The sequence below is a fragment of the Drosophila suzukii genome (assembly GCF_043229965.1).
Source record: "Drosophila suzukii chromosome 2 unlocalized genomic scaffold, CBGP_Dsuzu_IsoJpt1.0 scf_2c, whole genome shotgun sequence".
In the NCBI taxonomy this organism is placed as follows: domain Eukaryota; kingdom Metazoa; phylum Arthropoda; class Insecta; order Diptera; family Drosophilidae; genus Drosophila; species Drosophila suzukii.
Genome location: NW_027255896.1, coordinates 8,745,472 through 8,760,995, shown reverse-complemented (window position 1 = coordinate 8,760,995; position 15,524 = coordinate 8,745,472). Strand labels below are relative to the sequence as shown.

Below are 15,524 nucleotides of genomic sequence, written 5' to 3'. Positions count from 1 at the left end.
TGAGCTGAACGGAGGCCTCTTAGAATGTGAAATCCATCGTCATATTGTACAAGACTTTTAACAAATGAATTATCCCTCACATTTTCAGCAGTTACTGCACCTGATTTTTTTCGTAGGGAAATGGAAATAGAACTTTGAATTCGTTGCATTTCATAAAATTTATACATATAAAGGACTTTGGGCACTACTGCGCAACGACGGTCGTAAAAGCGAATTTGCTTTATTTGCATTGGTCGAATTTCCCTTAAATATTTCGCGGCAAGAAAAAGTTGGGAAGGAAAGTTCTTCTGAGTCGTCTTCAAGGGTTAAATTTGTTGAAACGCGGCATTCACCGGGGGCCATAGCAATACGCTGAAGTCCAATATCATCGTTTTCTAATAGGGTTTCATGAGCTCCGGGACTTAAATCACTTTCTTGCTCGTCATTTGATTGATATGAGAAGCTCTTCTACAACTTCTCGGTCAGATTCATCTGCGATGAAAGGTATCTCTTCCTCGGCTACCATTTGATTGAGTCAATCACCGTCAAAGGAAATGTTATGCTTTCTGTAGAGCTCATTGTTAACCAAGTATCGCACAGCTTGAATAACCCGAGCGGGTCGAATAGTTTCCGTCATGAAATTATGGGAATATTCTATTTTTCTTCTTAAATGAACCTGAACTACATGGGTCGAATCAAAGGTGCGCGGGAGTACGCTTAAAGTATCAGGTACTGAAATTGGAAAATTGAGTACAGCGCCTATTATTCCGCATTGCCTATCCAAGGGATAAAATGAGCATGAAGAGAATTCGAGGAGAAATAAGGCGCTCCTCAAGACATGTCAAGTTTTTTAGGCATTCAGATATCTCTGGAAAGTTGAAGCCAATAGAGAGAAAAAGGGATGGAAAGCCCTTGACGACATGTGCTGCAAAATTGATATTTGCCGGACGGACTCGGAAACTTTATACTTAAATAAAAGGCATTGTCTACACTAAAGTTGGGGTATTTCGAAGAAATAGTATGTATGTTCAAACCACTTACCTTAGATGGAAACCACGTTCCTCCACATCACGTAAAAAAATTTATTGGTCCGTCCTTAATGTTACGAAGATATTGTTCGCTCGTCAGCCGTTTCCTGAATTTGTTGTCCCCGAAGTTTTCGCTGAAGTCTTGTGTTCCGATAGTACACTGTGTTGGTCCTTTGGTCCTGTGTCCTAGTGATAGGGTTGTTCCTTGTGATCCTATGAGCTGCTGCGACCCGTGAACGCTCGGGTCCTCTATTTTCCTCCAGGTAACATGATAAGCAGTGTTTTGCGACTGCTCTCGTCGTGGCTCCACGGAATCCGTGGAGCATCCCGTGCGCGCTCGGGTCCTCTATTTTCCTCGATCGCTCTCCAGGTTACGGGTCCTTATTTGTGACGAATTTTCAGCATATTGGGATCGGCTTCGTCTAAAATAATATGAGAAAAAACACCGAAGCTATAATTTGTTTCATATTGTTTTCCCACCAACTTTCCGATCGTTCCTATGGCAGCTATATGATATAGTCGTCCGAATTTAATAAAATTAAAATCGAAATTCAGAACTAGTTAAAAAATGTTATTTCCAAGCATAGGAGGTTGTATGTTAAAACATTATCACATTATTTTTCCACCAATTTTCCGATAGGTCCTATGGCAGCTATATGATATAGTCGTTCGATTTTGATAAAAATAAATTTGAGTTTCAGAACGAATTAAAAAATGTTTTTTCCAAGCGTAGGAGGTTATATGTTAAAAAACACCGAAGCTATAACTTGTTTCACATTATTTTCCCACCAATTATCCGATCGGTCCTATGGCAGCTATATGATATACTCGTCAGATTTTGATAAAATTGAACAAAAAATTCAAAACTAATTAAAAAATATTATTTCCAAGCTTAGGCGGTTATATGTTAAAAAACACCGAAGCTATAACTTGTTTCACATTATTTTCCCACCAATTATCCGATCGGTCCTATGGCAGCTATATGATATACTCGTCAGATTTTGATAAAATTGAACAAAAAATTCAAAACTAATTAAAAAATATTATTTCTAAGCTTAGGAGGTTATATGTTAAAAAACACCGAAGCTATCAATTGTTTCACATTATTTTCCCACCAATTATCCGATCGGTCCTATGGCAGCTATATGATATACTCGTCAGATTTTGATAAAATTAAATTCGAAATTCAAAACGAATTAAAAAATGTTATTTCCAAGCTTAGGGCGTTATATGTTAAAAAACACCGAATTTATAATTTCACATTATTTTCCCACCAATTTTCCGATCGATGATAAAATTTAACACAAAATTCAAAATAAACTAAAAAATATCATTTCCAAGCTTAGGAGGTTATATGTTACAAAACATTGAAGCTATAATTTGTTTCATATTATTTTCCCACCAATTTTTCGATCGTTCCTATGGCAGCTATAAGATATAGTCGTCAGACTTTGATAAAATTTAATTCAAAATTCAGAACTAATAAAAAAAATTGTATTTCCGGAGGTTATATGTTAGAAAACAACGAAGCTATAATTTGTTTCACATTATTTTCCCACCAATTTTCCGATTGTTTCTATGGCAGCTATGATATAGTCCTCCGATTTTTACAAAATTTAATTCGAAATTCAAAACTAATTAAATAATATTATTTCCAAGCTTAGGAGGTTATATGTTAAAAAACTCCGAAGCTATATTTTGATTCACATTATTTTCCCATCAATTTTCCGATCGTTCCTATGGCAGCTATATGATATGGTCGTCAGATTTTGATAAAATTTAATTAGAAACTCAGAACTAATAAAAAATGTTATTTCCAAGCGTAGGAGGTTATATGTTAAAAAACACCGAAGATATCATTTTTTTAAATTTTTTTTTCGATTATTTCTATGGGAGCTATAAGATATAGTGGTCCGATCCGGCTGGTTCCGACTTATTTACTACCTGCAAAAGAAATAAGACTTTTGGGAAAGTTTCAGCCCGATAGTTTTAAAACTGAGAGACTAGTTTGCGTAGAAACGGACGGACAGACTGACAGACGGACATGGCTAGATCGACTCGTCTAGCGATGCTGATCAAGAATATATACACTGCGTTGAAATTTTCTGACTGAAATCATAATACCCTCTGCAAGGGTATAACATAACATATGTAACTTGTATAAGGTAACTTTTAAAATTAAACAGGTATGATCGCTGATATTCAGTTAACGATTTAGGTGTTCTTAGGGACCCAAAACAATTATTTGGCTTCCACATAACCTCTACTGTTAATAAAGCTATGATTGTTCTTGATTTTATAAAGCGTTGGTCGAAGGAAATGGATGGTCCATTTACAACAAAATTGTTATTTACCACCCTTGTCCGTCCTAATCTGGAATATTGTGTTAGGAGTCGAACAAATCCCCACAAATTCCAACAGCCGTAACAACGGATCACCGGCCGCTTACCAGATACGCGGCGAGTTCGCGTAGTAACACCGCGGCGAAGAGCGGCTTGAGAAATAACTCAGAGAGAGAGTTTGGAAGCCAAGGTTGGATAAAGAACTCAGAAAGAGAGTTTGGGGACCAAGGTGTGGAGAATGAGAGAGAGAGACTAGCGACTAGCTTTGCGAGAGTGCCGTGTGGGTCAAACAGAAAACACGGACTTTGGACCTGGAGTGAAGAGATTCAGCTGGCCGTGCGTACAAAAGGAAATAACGGTTCGCGGAGGCCCTATATAAAGCCGCAGGGCGCCCGCAGCTGCATTAGTCGATCACGAGAACTCAGTCCGTCAAGATCAGTCAAGATATCAAAGTGAACAAGTCAGTCAACCAAGTAAGCTACAAGTCAGCCACAACAAGTCCAGTCGTCGGAAGCAGCGCAGTGGGAGCCCACAAGGAGCAAGATCGCTACGTCGAGACGGGATTGGGACGCCAGGAATCTCCGAATTGAGACAAAGGTAGCTGAGGTCCAAAGGCATCACGCGGCTAGGTCAAGGCGATTTGCTTATTCCTGCCACAACTAATTCCTCGCATTACGCCTGGAGTGTCGACCAGAGTCTGAGCAGTGAAGGCTTGCGACAAGAAATCGTGAGCTCGGGGAGAAACCTTTATATACCCAGTGTACCTCACCGCAAGCTCTACTTTAGCGTGACCCGACGCGAGCCCTGTACGTCAAATGAAAACGGACCAGGTTCTGGCGCGATCAGCCAGAAAGGGAGAGCGGTCGACCGTGTGCGGTCACAAGTGCAGAACCCTACGGTTTTGACTCGTGAAGTCCCGGAACGACGTGTGTCAGAAACCCCGAGTGTAACGATAGAGAAGGGAGAGCGGTCGACCGTGTGTGCTCTCAAAAGGAGTAGTCCAGGAGAGCCCAGCGTTTTTGACTGGTGAAGTCCCGGATCGGCGTATGACCGAAAGCCCGCGTGCCAGAAGCCACGCTACGCCAAGCCGCGCAGCAAGCACATCCAGGAGCAGTGCGCAGGGCATCGTCAGCAGCAAGCCACCACATCACGACAGCTACGCAAGACATATCGAGCTACGCGGAAACGTCACGGACAATAAGCAAAAGGGGTGCGGCTAGGGTGGAACGTTCGTTTACACTAGGCGTAAAAGTGAAGTGAATCGCTAGGCAGCCTCTTTGCGTAGCTTGGACTGTCAGCACGAACTGAGTAAAACCCCAGTGGGACCATCCGGCACAGAGCAAGGGACAGGCGGTTGTGTGACGAAAGGAGTAATTCTAGAGTGTGTTATGCAGAACTACATTTGGTGTCGCCAATGCATTCTACCGCACCCATCGTTTGTGTTGTTGTCTTGCTTCCAGTCACAACCCTCCTTTTGGTCAGCTCCAGTTCCTCACTGCGAAAATCGAGAAACTGAATGATATCCCAAATAGGTCTCCATGCTGCGCTCAATCCACCTACGCCGTGTATCAGCGTCCAGTTTCTATAGGGTTAGATAGATGATCCAACGATTGCGTCCCGTTTAATTCACCGCATCCAATCCGTCTGAAACCTTATGTGGAACTGTTCCATCGTTCTTTTTAGCTGTTGGCAGGCTCATAAACTGCTCCAAAACGAGTTCACAATGTGAGAAATCAAACTTATTCTCTGAGTTATATTTTCCGCTTGAAAAATAACTGTTATTCCTTGAGAATAATATAAAAATCAAATAATAAAACTTATTCTCCGACTTTTATTGTTTCGATCAAATATATAACTTTTTATCGTATTGTGGTGGTTCTCTGGTTTATAGAAATGTAATTAAAAATGTAGAATTAAAAAAATTTGCGGTAAGCTATTTTTTAAGATTTTTCCAGATACTATTGACCACGGTAAGTATAAATATGTTATTAATTTATGTCGCACAAAGGAGTAATCAATGTGTGAATATTAAGTAGCAACACATTCATAAATATAATATTAAATAAATTTATACAGTATAAGTCTTGCGTCCTGGCTTTACCCCTTCCCATCATAGATGTCCCAACTCGGTGGGGTTCAACGTATTTCATTTTCCAAAAACTGCTGGATTATGAAAACTTTTGCAGGACTGAACAGGATATTTAATCCAAGTTGACTGCGACTGGCTGGACTGCGATCAGAACTTTGTGAGCTACTTTAATGCTATTCTTCGTGGCCGTTAAAAAAAATGTCAGGCTGAAAAACTTTGGGCGATTTTTATAGGATATGGACTTCATGCCAATTAAGTACCCTTCTAAGTCAATTCCTAAATTCATTTGAAAAACTGTAGAGCGGTAAAAACTCAGACGCCTATGATGACGACATAAAGAAGGCGTACAGTGAAATCGAAAATTTGGTTCCCAAGCCAGTCGATTTTAATGTTGAAGTAATGACTTATTGGGAGTAGAAAAGATTTGTCACCCTTACCTCTACGAAATGGCAAAAGGTGTCCGTGCAGTTCCTGCTACCCAAGATAGCGTTGAAGGTCCTTTTCTACCCTGAAACTTATTAAACAGATCCCAAATGCAAATTTTCGTCAGAGTCAATAAATAAACTTTTATTTGCTAAGCTAAACAAACAATTTCAGTAAAATATATCTTAAAACAAGGAAAAACGCCATAGTCGAGTACCTCGACTATCAGATACCCGTTACTCAGCTAAGTCAGGGACCAAAGGGAAATGGAGATATGCAAGCAGCAAAGCTAGATTAAAAAGAGCCACCTACCGTACCTACCATAACGCGTTATGGGCGTTAGAGTGGGCGTGGCAAACTTGAGTCAATCGATAGGTATTGATGAGAGCAATACAGTTAAAATTTTTATTCTATCATCAAAACTGTAGGAGCCACAGTCTTGGGCGGTTTGTGGGCGTTAGAATGGGCGGGCACATTGCTGAAACAAACTTGCGCTGCGGAAGAAGCTCAGGAATCTACACGCCAAATCTCAATAGCCTAGCTCTTATAGTTTCCGAGATCTCAGCGTTCATCCGGACAGACAGACAGACGGACAGACGAACTCGGCTTGTGATCCTGATCAAAAATATGTATACTCTATGGGATCGGAAACGCTTCCTTCTGCCTGTTATAGTTTCCGAGATCTCAGCGTTCATCCGGACAGACAGACAGACGGACAGACGGACAGACGAACTCGGCTTGTGATCCTGATCAAAAATATGTATACTCTATGGGATCGGAAACGCTTCCTTCTGCCTGTTACATCATTTCCGACGAATCTAGTATACCCTTTTACTCTACGAGTAACGGGTATAATGAATGTTTATATCAATCGATTTCCTTTTCGCAGTCTTTCGATATTCTTATTGCGTGGTTTATAGTAACTGGAAACAAGAAAGGAAGTTAACTTTGGCAAGCCGAAGTTTGTTTACAATTGCAGATAAATTTATTAAATTTAAAAATACAAAAAATGTATTCCCAATAGTATAAGATAATATGTTAAATAAAACCGAAGCTATAATTTGTTTCATATTATTTTCCCACCAATTTCCCGATCGTTCATATGGCAGCTATATGATATAGTCGTCCGATTTTGATAAAATGAAATACGAAATTCAGACCTATTCAAAAAGTATTATTTCCAAGCGTAGGATGTTATATGTTAAAAAACACCGAAGCTATAGTTAGTTTCATATTATTTTCCCACCAATTTTTCGATCGTTCCTATGGCAGCTATATGATAATGCCATCCCATTTTGATAAAACTAAATTCAAAATTCAGAACTAATTAAAAAAAGTTATTTCCCAGCGTAGGAGTTTATATGTTAAAAAACAGCAAAGAAATAATTTTTAAACATTTTTTTTACCGATTATTCCTAGGAACTTTAAAATATAGTAGTCCGATCCAGCTGGTTCCGACTTATATACTACCTGCAAAAGATATAAGACTTTTGGGAAAGTTTCAGTGCGATAGCTTTAAAACTGAGAGACAAGACGGATAGACGGACATGGCTAGATGGAATCGTCTAGTGATGCTGATCAAGTATATATACACTTTATGGGGTCGGAAACGAGTCCTTCACTGCGTTTCAAACTTCTGGCTGAAATCATAATACCCTCTGCAAGGGAATATGCATTTGCAGGATATTTGTAATTCAGTTCGGATACAGTACGTAAATGATGGCGTAGACGATTATACAAATGACAAAACACTCCTCTAGGGTGCCAGAAATATCAGTCAGTTAAAAGAGAAGCTAAAATGTTACGTCACAACACCGAACACAAATTCTAAGAAAGAGTTAACTTGTTATAATTGTGGTGAAAAAGCACACTTTTCCAATAATTGCAAAAACAAAGAACGCTGCACTAAAAGTTTCAAGTGTAACCAGTACGGACATATTTTGCGCAATTGTAATGAAAACGTAAAAGCAGAGAGCAAATGTGAGTAGCTTTTTTTGACACCGGAAGCAAATTAAACTTGCTTCTCTAATTGGTTTCGATAGACAGCGCGGAGCGAACAAAAATAAATCCAATTGGACATTGGATTTTCAATTGATTCTCGGCGAGGAACTTTGTTTACATGCTGAGATTCTTTTTAATCGCGACGGCTTTCAAGTGCGTAAGAGTCAGCTAGAAGTAAGTGATTTAATCGGAAGTCAAAATGATTTAATGAACATCGACGTTGTAGAGAATAAAAATGAACTTAATATCAACGAGCAAGCAAGAATGTTTGCCAAAAACGAAATACGCAAAATGATAAACAACTAAGAGCCGCTTCACCTGTAGATAACCAAAGTCGAGATGCGCATTATCCTGAAAGACGAGACCCCGATATTTGCCAGACCAAGGCGCTTGCCTTTTGCTGAGACGCGTTTGGTAGACTAGCAGGTTGACGAATGGCTTCAAACTGGAATCATACAAGTGTCTGACTCCGAATTCACAATCCCAGTGGTAATGGTAAAAAGTCGTGATGGCTGTCCAAGACTTTGCATTGATTTTCGTAGGCTCAATAAGGTAATCGTTAAAGACCATTTCCCTTTGCCCCTAATCGACGATCAGCTGAACGGACTCCAAGATGGCAAGATTTCCCAAACGACCGATTTGAAAATTGGAGTTTCTTATGTTCCTGTCTCAGAGCCAAGCCAAATTACACATCCTTTGTCACTCAAAGAGGACAATATCAGTTTTTAAAGGTACCTTTCGGACTTTCAAACTCTCCTGGCGCTTTCCAGCGGCATGGTAACGCAATTTATCTTCAGCTGACTCCCAAAGGTATCACCCTGCCCTATATTGATGACTTCGTCATACCGCCTATGGATAAAGAAAGCGCATTGCTTAACCTGAGGGAGGTTATTGACACCTGTTCTGAATATGGTCTCGCGTTGAATCTTAAAAAATGTTTTTTTTTTCAAAAACGCTTATACAATTCCTCGGCCATATCATAGAAAATCAGAAAATTTATGCAACCCCTGTAAAGATTGATGCTGTGCCCAAATTGAAAGCACTACAATCTTTGAAGCAACTGGAATGTTTTTTGGGCTTAACAGGATATTTCAGGAAGTTCACACAGAATTATGGCATTTTTTCAAAGCATCTCACTGATTTGACTAGGAACAACACTAAATTTCTCATGGGCCCCAAATTAGAAACGTCAGTATGCAATTGGAAGAAGATATTGACCGCAAATCCCGTTCTAAGCATTTAAAATCAGAAACTCGAGACAGAATTGCACACAGACGCTTCCGTTGACGGATTTTGTGCGATCCTTTTGCAGAAGTCCTTAGACGACGGTCAGATCCATCCATGACTTCTTTCTCAGGGGCGGCGTACTAAACAAGCTTGTCAACGACACTGAGTTAGTTGGGGTGCCCAAGGATATGCAAAAAGCTCATGAGAGAGGTCATTTTGAATCAAAGATCTGATTTGCACATAGTATTACATTCCAAGCCTTGAGGAAAAGATTCAGCAGGTCATAAATTACTGTATCCCGTGTATACTGAGCAATCGTAAAAATGGCAAACAGGAAGGACTACTGCGTTCACTGAGAAAGGAGACGTCTATCTGCATACCTTTCATGTGGATTTCTTAGGTCCGTCAGATTCCGTCAATAAGGACTACAAACACATCTTAGCCGTTGTGGATTCGTTTACCAAGTTCTGCTGGCTGTACCAATCTAAACCGACTTCCTTGAACGACGTAATCACAAAGCTGCGTAACCAAAGTTTAATATTTTGCAATCCTGCCATCATCATCTCCGATAGAAGGTCTGCATTTACTTCGCTGGACTTCTTAAAGTATTGCGACGAGGAACGGGCAAGTCGAGAGATTGAACGCCACTACAATATCAGTTCTCTCAAATCTAAGCATCGACGACCCAACCAAGTGGTATAAGCCCGTCGACAAAGTTCAGCAGGCGATCAACTCTACTTTTGCTTGATTGATTACCGATTATTCCTATGGAACTTCAAAATATAGTTGTCCGATCCGGCTGGTTCAGACTTATATACTACCTGCAAAAGAAATAAGACTTTTGGGAAAGTTTCAGTGCGATAGCTTTAAAACTGAGAGACAAAACGGACAGACGGACATGGCTAGATGGAATCGTCTAGTGATGCTGATCAAGTATATATATACTTTATGGGGTCGGAAACGTCTCCTTCACTGCGTTGCAAACTTCTCGCTGAGATCATAATAACCTCTGCAAGGGTATATGCAATTTGCAGGATATTTGTAATTCAGTTCGGATACAGTACGTAATTGATGGCGTAAACGATTATACAAATGACATAGCACTCCTCTAGGGTGCCAGAAATATCAGTGAGATAAAAGAGAAGCTAAAATGTTACGTCACAACACCAAACACAAATTTTAAGAAAGAGTTAACTTGTTATAAATGTGGTGAAAAAGCACACTTCTCCAATAATTTCAAAAATAAAGAACGCTGCACTAAATGTTTCAAGTGTAACCAGTACGGACATATTTTGCGCAATTCTAATAAAAACGTAAAAGCACAGAGCAACAAAGTGAACACCCAAAGAGTGCGGTCTAAAAGTAGTATCACAAGCAAAGAAGTTGTTTTCGCTAACGAAAAGTGCGTAGCTTTTTTTGACACCGGAAGCAAATTAAACTTGCTTCGCAAAGACCTCTGCAACTGGCGCAAAACTGTAGAGTGGCTCTAATGGGTTTCGGTAGATAGCGCGGAGCGAACAAAAATAAATCCAATTGGACATTGGATTTTCAATTGATTCTCGGCGAGGAACTTTGTTTACATGCTGAGATTCTTTTTAATCGCGACGGCTTTCAAGTGCGTAAGAGCCAGCTAGAAGTAAGTGATTTAATCGGAAGTCAAAATGATTTAATGAACATCGACGTTCTAGAGAATAAAAATGAACTTAATATCAACGAGCAAGCAAGAATGTTTGCCAAAAACGAAATACGCAAAATGATAAACAACTACGAGCCGCTTCACCTGTAGACAACCAAAGTCGAGATGCGCATTATCCTGAAAGACGAGACCCCGATATTTGGCAGACCAAGGCGCTTGCCTTTTGCTGAGACGCGTTTGGTAGACTAGCAGGTTGACAAATGGCTTCAAACTGGAATCATACAAGTGTCTGACTCCGAGTTCACAATCCCAGTGGTAATGGTAAAAAGTCGTGATGGCTGTCCAAGACTTTGCATTGATTTTCGTAGGCTCAATAAGGTAATCGTTAAAGACCATTTCCCTTTGCCCCTAATCGACGATCAGCTGAACGGACTCCAAGATGGCAAGATTTCCCAAACGACCGATTTGAAAATTGGAGTTTCTTATGTTCCTGTCTCAGAGCCAAGCCAAATTACACATCCTTTGTCACTCAAAGAGGACAATATCAGTTTTTAAAGGTACCTTTCGGACTTTCAAACTCTCCTGGCGCTTTCCAGCGGAGGTGACTCCCAAAGGTATCGCCCTGCCCTATATTGATGACTTTATTATACCGCCTATGGATGAAGAAAGCTGAGGGAGGTTATTGACACCTGTTCTGAATATGGTCTCGCATTGAATCTTAAAAATGTTTTTTTTTTCAAAAATGCTTATACAATTCCTTGCCCATATCATAGAAAATCAGAAAATTTATTCAACCCCTGTAAAGATTGATGCTGTGCCCAAATTGAAAGCACCACTTACTTTGAAGCAACTGGAAAGTTTTTTGGGCTTAACGGGATATTTCAGGAAGTTCACTCAGAATTATTGCATTTTTTCAAAGCCTCTCACTGATTTGACTAGGAACAACACCAAATTTCTCATGGGCCCCAAATTAGAAACGTCAGTATGCAAGTGGAAGAAGATATTGACCGCAAATCCCGTTCTAAGCATTTACAATCAGAAACTCGAGACAGAATTGCACACAGACGCTTCCATTGACGGATTTTGTGCGATCCTTTTGCAGAAGTCCTTAGACGACGGTCAGATCCATCAATGACTTCTTTCTCAGGGGCGGCGTACTACACAAGCTTGTCAACGACACTGAGTTAGTTGGGGTGCCCAAGGACACGCAAAAAGGCATAGTTAGAAAGCTCATGAGAGAGGTCATTTTGAATCAAAGATCTGATCTGCACATAGTATTACATTCCAAGCCTTGAGGAAAAGAATCAGGAGGTCATAAATTACTGCATGCCGTGTACTCTAAGCAATCGTAAAAATAGCAAACAGGAAGGACTACTGCGTTCACTGTCAAAGGAGACGTCCCTGTGCTTACCGTTCATGTGGATTTCTTAGGTCCGTCAGATTCCGTCAAGAAGGACTACAAACATATCATAGCCGTTGTGGATTCGTTTACCAAGTTCTGCTGGCTGTACCCATCTAAATCACAAAGCTGCGTAACTAAAGTTCAATATTTGGCAATCCTGCCATCATCATCTCCGATAGAGGGTCTGCATTTACTGGACTTCTTAAAGTATTGCGACGAGGAAAAACCCATCAAGGACTTCCACGCGTAAACGGGCAACGCCACTACAATATCAGTTCTCACAAATCTAAGCATCGACGACTCAACCAAGTGGTATAAGCACGTCGACAAAGTTCAGCAGGCGATCAGTTCTACTTTTGCTAGATTGATCGCCACAACTCCGTTCCAAAGAAGACGTCCAAAGAAGACGTAAGACTTTAAGACTTGATCAACAAGGAAGCGATGACAGCGTACAGTGACGAGCGAACCAATTTGAGAAGCAAAGCAAATTTCTAAGGCCCAAAACGAAAACAGAAAAACATACAAAAACTTGCGTCACAAGCAAGCCAATCAGTATTATGTTGGTGAAGTTGTCCAAATTAAAAGGGCACAGCGGCCTGAAATTGAAACCTAAATTCTTAAGTCCGTACAAGGTTGTCAAATCCAAAGGATAATAACTCGTACAATGTCCAGAAGATTGACAATTTGTATGGTCCTATTAATTCTTCGACTTGTGCTGAGTAGCGCTGGTCAACACCTGATGAAGGCGAAGATGCATTCGAGGCGGAAGCATAGCAGGATGACCGAATGTGGGGTGTGTCTGCATTGAAGAAGCAACCAATGTCCACAATAAGTTTACCCTAGACAACAACCTTTTTGTGCTTAACGAGACCAACTACGAAATGCAAGGATAGACGATATCAAGGAGAAAGGAAGAAAGACGAGAAGAAAGAGCGATGAAATACGAACGACGAGAAGACGAAAAGATGACGAGAAACGGAGCGGGAGTTGAATTCCGGACTTTGAAGAGTACGGTCGTAGGACGTTGGCCAATAGACGACAGAGACGAGTGAAATTTGTACTTACCAAATGTTCATTTCTACTTATTATATTCAACCTAATCTGACCAACAAATAAACTCAAGTACTTAAACAATTAACTAAAAAACCGCGCATCTATATGTGTCGCTTTTCTTTTACAATGTTTAGAAAATATGGGACAGAGATGACATTATGCGCCTAAAGATAATAGGTTAATAAAGACTGCAACCGTTCATGAACATCCCAACCCACCCTGAAATACAGTTTCTGAATTGGGAAAAACTGCAACCTTCGTGATTGGTCTGATCATTACTCCTATTAATGTCTTCAATGTGACTGTTCGAAAGAGGATGTCTTCCCTGGATAGGTTTCCGAAACCCATGCAATGTGCCAAAGTGCCTGTTGGACTACTTAACAAGATCGAAGTCACCGATCGAGAGGTTTGGTGCTGAAATGGTCAATTTTGGACTTTGTTGCAGAGCGGTTAGATACTGATGATGCCATTTATTCCACAATCCTTGGAGCAAAGCCTGCATGCTTTGCCAATGCCATCTTCCACCAACAGGAATGTGGCTCAGCCTGGGATCTGGCACGGTGGCTAACAGTGGCCCAACTAAGAAGGGGTTGGTGATAAGTAGTTGGTTTTGGTATCCAGTGCCTAGCAAAGAGTGCGTAGATTTATCACTACGTTAATTTGAGCAAGAAAGGTGCGCATCTTTTCGAAGGTGACAGTTGACACAACGAACTGCCTACACCCATTTCCCTCCCGAATGACCAGCTCTCCGAGGAACAAGTTCCCATTGAATTCCGTCGTCCGACAGGTTTTATGTGACGATGTATTTGTGTTGTCGAGATGAAAGAAATTCATGCATTTCGTTGAGGGACCTTTTAGCTCCAATGAAGTTTGTTCCATTGTCACTAAAGATCTTGAAATGTTACACTTGCTACGAGGGAATATGAAGCGCCGCAAGGCAGCCAAGAAGGTTTGCGCTGTTAGGTCTGTGGCAAGCTTGAGGCCGATGTGACCATGCAGACAGACAGACCATGCTAATACGTGTCCTCCGAACTTTGGCATCCTCCTTCCATTACCAAATGGAAGGGGTTGAGTGACACGTACGCTGGGTAAATCTGCAAATTGTTGCTGGGATATGTGGTAGCGTTGACGAGAGCAGGGTAAAAAGTCGTGTGTTAATCTGCGAATGAGATTACGTGCTCCAATCATCCAGAATCTCTGCTAAACTATTACGAAAACGAAGGAAACGCCACTGTGAAGGTTCACTTGATGCTCGTGCTTCAGGATAAGCTTCGAGATTTGATGATTTTTTGTTAGCAAAACTGGGTGTTTTGCCTCCCTTTATAATTGCGATTGGTGCAGTCTTCCGATTTCCCTTAGCCAATCGTTTTCGTTGATCATTGGCGCTAGTTTGACCAGCTACTATCAGTTCCTTTGGGGTTTCTTAGCAAGCAGCAATTGGTAGTCCTTTTGGAAACACCCTTGGGCCTCTTTCATACACAGAAGCATTGCTACCTTAATCTCGCCAAGTGTACTTGTCTGTGGACTTGTCGCATAATAGCCTTCGTGTCCGTTGAATAAATCGGTTCACATAGGCGACAATGTTAATGAGCTTGAGCCATACCGAAGCTATAATTTGTTTCATATTATTTTCCCACCAATTTATCGATCATTCCTATGGCAGCTAATAGATATAGTCGTCCGATTTTAATAAAATTAAATTCGAAATTCAGAACTAATTAAAAAATGTTATTTCCAAGCGTAGGAGGTTATACGTTTAAAAACACCAAAGATATAATTATTTTAAATTTTTTTTTACGATTGTTCCTATGGAAGCTGTAAGATATAGTTGTCCGATCCGTCTGGTTCCGACTTATATAATGCCTGCAAATGAAAAAAGACTTTTGGGAAAGTTTCAGCCCGATAGCTTTAAAACTGAGAGACTAGTTTGCGTAGAAGCGGACGGACAGACGGACAGACGGACATGGCTAGATCGACTTGTCTAGTGATGCTGATCAAGAATATATATACTTTATGGGGTCGGAAACGTCTCCTTCACTGCACTGCAAACTTCTGACTGAAATCATAATACCCTGTGCAAGGGTATACAAATGCAGCCCTGAATCGACTTTTCATTGAAATAAACTATCATCGACGTTATATTTTTTTAAATATTCGACAACCTCTTATATTGGGCTTAGTTCATCAAGATATGTTTAGCTTTTTCTAAGAATTAGGTTTCCGTTCTCTTTTTCTTCTCTCCGCTTATAAGAATCTGGTTTGCGTTCTAGTAGGACAATTTGATCTCCACTTTTATTAAGTAATTTGTATACCCTTGCAGACGGTAAACTAATTCCAGTCAGGA

At 40.4% G+C, this 15,524-nt stretch overlaps 2 long non-coding RNA genes across 8 annotated transcripts in view; one reads left to right on the top strand and one right to left on the bottom strand.

The window, feature by feature from the left end:
- LOC139354516 (uncharacterized) overlaps positions 1–15,524 on the bottom strand; it is a 269,094-nt gene that overhangs the window by 251,702 nt on the left and 1,868 nt on the right. For 5 of the 7 annotated variants that reach the window (XR_011605480.1, XR_011605477.1, XR_011605478.1 and 2 more), the window contains exon 2: positions 1,021–1,429. This is a non-coding gene — a long non-coding RNA (uncharacterized lncRNA). Of the gene's footprint in view, positions 1–1,020; positions 1,430–5,875; positions 5,953–15,524 lie in introns of all 7 variants that reach the window. The other 2 variants (XR_011605479.1, XR_011605476.1) reach the window with 1 other exon arrangement.
- On the top strand, positions 2,357–5,177 carry LOC139354518 (uncharacterized). The gene is made up of 2 exons (XR_011605483.1): positions 2,357–3,978; positions 4,091–5,177. It is a non-coding gene; the product is annotated as an uncharacterized lncRNA (long non-coding RNA).